The sequence below is a fragment of the Apium graveolens genome, chromosome 7, assembly GCF_009905375.1.
Source record: "Apium graveolens cultivar Ventura chromosome 7, ASM990537v1, whole genome shotgun sequence".
NCBI lineage: Eukaryota > Viridiplantae > Streptophyta > Magnoliopsida > Apiales > Apiaceae > Apium > Apium graveolens.
Genome location: NC_133653.1, coordinates 189,622,675 through 189,627,038, shown reverse-complemented (window position 1 = coordinate 189,627,038; position 4,364 = coordinate 189,622,675). Strand labels below are relative to the sequence as shown.

General features: G+C 26.4%; 3 non-coding genes across 3 annotated transcripts; all 3 read right to left on the bottom strand.

The window, feature by feature from the left end:
* Positions 1–3,559: 3,559 nt before the first annotated feature.
* Positions 3,560–3,662, bottom strand: LOC141675962 (small nucleolar RNA Z103). Its single transcript, XR_012556583.1, has one exon. It is a non-coding gene; the product is annotated as a small nucleolar RNA Z103 (small nucleolar RNA).
* Positions 3,663–3,737: 75 nt separating this feature from the next.
* On the bottom strand, positions 3,738–3,843 carry LOC141675963 (small nucleolar RNA Z103). The gene has a single exon (XR_012556584.1). It is a non-coding gene; the product is annotated as a small nucleolar RNA Z103 (small nucleolar RNA).
* A 77-nt stretch (positions 3,844–3,920) lies between these two features.
* Positions 3,921–4,021, bottom strand: LOC141675956 (small nucleolar RNA Z103). The gene has a single exon (XR_012556577.1). It is a non-coding gene; the product is annotated as a small nucleolar RNA Z103 (small nucleolar RNA).
* Between the last annotated feature and the right edge of the window lie 343 nt (positions 4,022–4,364).

The following is a 4,364-nucleotide window of genomic DNA, read 5'->3' as shown; positions in this document are numbered from 1 at the left end:
CATATGCCACCCAATTTAGTCCACTACCAACCTATGATGATATAACAAATGGATTAACGGAACCTAACTTATAGGAAGAAATTTTTGTAAAAAGATTTGATCTTTATATTTTTCTTTAATATTATATTTGAGTCATTATGATTGAAGTGGACATTATCTCTCTGATGGTCATGGCCACTTACCTTCTTTTAGTTTTTTATTTTATTTTATTCTGGCTTTACAACAAGTCACTCACACGTGTGTTGTGATCAGAATATAACTGGTTCGGTAAGTAGGCTTAAACATTGCAGTAGATTTGACACTATTTTAGAGCCCATTTTTTGGTGAGGTGGCATGAGTTGAGGCTCACTAAAAAGGACATCATGTCAGTTGCATTGCAGATGCTCTTAGTGTAAGTTCAATATATTATTATAAATTATGACATTTTCTATAATTTGAAATGAAATGCTAAAAGTTTTAATATCTAATGTAGATGTAAATATGCATAAATATATATTGATTCAAAATTTGAATCAAATGTTGTCTTTTTGCTTCCATGCCACTCTAGCAAGTAACCACTATAAATGACATGTATAGTGATGAACTTTTAATAAAATTTAGGAGAGAGAGTTAAATTTTAGTTAAAATTGGAATTTTTTGGAAATAATATTGAACTCGCATTGGTGTTCTATTTTACTAACGAAAAATCTTACCACGACTAGGGCTGTCTAAAAAGTTTACAAAATTTGATATCCATCCATAAAATATGCATTCGTATCTGGAAAAAATAATACCCGTACACAAAATAAAGCATATATTATCCATACTAGAAATGAGGATATTGGAATTTGAAATCAAGTATATACATTTGATATTTAAAACATATAAATATATAATTATATGTAATTTAAAATTTATTTTATTTAATTTCAAATCTATTATATATTTAATATTGCAACATCAACTTTTGACGAAACATTTACCATTATAGTTTGATAAATGTTAAAAATATTGCTTTCGCTAGGAATTGAACCCATGACATCAATGTAAAAATTAGTCACTTCAATCAAATTGAAATATAAGCCCAATTGAATATATTTTCATAACATTAACTATTGAGAGGTCATTGTTCAACTTATATTTAATTTAATATTTATTATAATATATTTTATAGAAAACAAATGACTACAGACTGCGGTAATTAAACTATTTTGATATACTAACTTTATACTGGTGTGCATTATCTATCCGTGGAAACATTTTATCTTTTTTTGGAGAAACTTTTTAATTCGCGGAAATAATTTATATCTTTGGGAAAATATATAATTCGTGAAAATATTTTATTCATAATTACTATTTTGCCTCCATAATTTGATAAATATGAAAATTTAGGCTCGCGGAATATATTACTCCCTCTTTTAAAATATACATACTCACTTTTAAAATTTTATATATATTAAAAAATGTAAATGTTTACAAAGTAAAATGTAAATGTTAAAGAGGGGATAACTATTCTGGTCACACGTTTGAATCTCACGGGAGGAAAATTTATGATTATGCCTCCTGAGTCAGAACATGTCGCTTAAATGCGGTTTACATTGGTTCACGTGATTTACAGACTATTGCGTGTGCGCACCCGAAGGGTAGCGGATGTGAGTTACCTACGATAAAAAAAAAATTAAGCCTATAATGTATAACTGATAACTAAATTAGACTTATATTGTATTAGACATTGTAGCACATCGTATAATATCATTCACTCTATTTCAAAATCGGTCTTTTTATTGTGTGGCCAATGATATAAAATAAAATCTAAATTTTATGAATTTGATGTATTTTTATTGATAAAATTGTTGTTAATGCAGGGTACATCAATATTTATGATTGAAGACCAATTAAAATACACGTAATTTATAAGAGTTAGTGTTTATTGTGTGCACAGTTACAAATTAGAAAAATTGTTTCAAAATACATGGTAACTTTTAAAAAGACACATATATTAAGAAATGTGATACATGCACACTTTTAAAGTATCACATATATTAATAAATATGAATATCGATAAATTAATTATAGTATTTTACTATAATATATTGAATAAGTTTGATCTTGAAATTTTATAAATATAAATAGGAGATGTGTGAAATAGAGATAATTTTAAATACAAATTTATATTGAAAACTGAAGTCGCCAACTACATGAAAATAAAATTTTCTTTTTAAATAGACATATATTTCTTAAGTTGTTAACTAAAGCAGCGTTTTTTAACTTTCTTTTCTTTTTAATATTTGACTTGCTCGTTTTGAAATTCTGGATATATATAATATATATATATATATATATATATATATATATATATATATGGTGACAATTCATGAAGGAGATTTGTAGAGAACTATTATTTAAAAAAATTAAAAATACATAATTTATTTTATTTTTTCATCATATATAGTTAAAAAATTTAATTACCAAATTGAAACGAAGTTGCACAATTTTTTTTTATTTTGATAAAGTAGTTTAAACTGATTCTGTAATAGAATCATGATTCTGTAATAGAATCAGAGTAAACTCACACTTATCAAATATTTCACGGTAGAATCAAATTTAAAATATATTTTTTTAAAATTTCAATTGTTAAACGTTTTATTATATATAAATATAATTATTATTTTATATTAGCAACAGATTTGATAAAATTTTATAATAGAATCAAGCGCTCTCTACAGTTTTCTAATTCTCAAATTCTATCTTGAAGAAATCGGTGACAATCCATGTAGTGCTCCTGAAATAGGTATCTTATAAAATCATTATTTAAAAATAAATAAAAATACATAATTCATTCATTTTTAGCATATATGGTTACAAAATATTAATTACCAAACTAAAATAAATTTGCACAATTTTTTTAATTTTCATAAAGTAGTTTAAAGCGATTGTTGAACACAGTAAACTCACACTTATCCAAAAAAATTTCACAATATAATCAAATTTAAAATATATTTTTTTCAAATTTCAGTTGTTAAATATTTTATTACATTTAAATATAATTATAATTCTATAGTAACAACAAATTTGATAAAATTTTATAATAAAATCAAGGATTCTCTAAAAACTCATATATAGGTTAATTATAAACAAATTTATATTACATGATCTTATGCCTATTCCAGAGTGATGTCGAGAAAAATAAATCCCAAAATTACATAGTCAATCCAGTACGGTCCAAATCAAGTACGATAACAGCCGGAAAGGGTTTTTCATGTTTACATGGCTTTCATCTGCTGCCTAACATTTATAATTTTCTAAAGCCGGTAGTCCCCAATAGCTAAGCTTAATATTTTCTCCATTTCATTTTAATAAATTTTCCATTCCACAATACCCCGTCTTCGGTGCATCATATTCGTATCAAAATAATAAAGATTTCACCATCAACCATCATTGCTTCAGTATTAAGATGCTTTTAAAATTTAAAAAACCTACACATTCCTTTTTGACAGTTTTCATCACAAAGAATTGAATATTAGACTCGGGGAGACTATTGAATTTGCAAAATATGTCTTCACAGGTACAAAATTAAGAAATGGATCAGAATTCTGGCTTAATATTTTTCCCATAAGAAAAATATAAATTAGCGCTCAGTTATTTCAGCTTCGATCATCTGGGAAAATATTCATCACCTCCATTTTCTTTTAAACATAATTACTAAAACATACAAATTACATCTTTAAAATAAATTAACAAAAACTATAGTTTAGCAGACGGATCAGAACTCTGGCTTAGATATTTCTCAACAAGGAGAAATATCGAAAATAGCGCTCAGTAATTTCAACTTCGATCATCTGGGGAAATATTCATCAGCTCCGTCTCAATCAATTCATTAACACATTATACATCTAACTAATTAAAATAACAAAACGATTAATTTATAAAAATATATGTGAATGGATCAGAAATCTGGCTTGAAAATCTCCGAAGAGAAAATCTAAAATAGCGCTCAGTAATTTCAGCTTCGATCATCTGGGGAAATATTCATCATATCCATCCTCACATCAATTTCAACCAACAAAAACTAAAATTATAATAATAAATTGATATAATCAACGAATAGATTTGTCCAGATCTGTGAAAAAGTAACTCAATGAAAAAGCTTACAAGTATATAGATACAGATACAAGGAGTACAATTATAGCGTCGGCTCATACGTAGCGCCCATTGAAATTTAGAACGCCCGTAATCAGTATTTCGACGCTCACTAATCAATCAAGTAGGATATGGAGACAAGAGAATATATGTACAATATGTAAACTGAAACACGATACTTAAAAACTATGCGAAGAAGATGATGAGTCAAAGAGAGGTGTGAGAGTGAATATATAGGTGGTGTT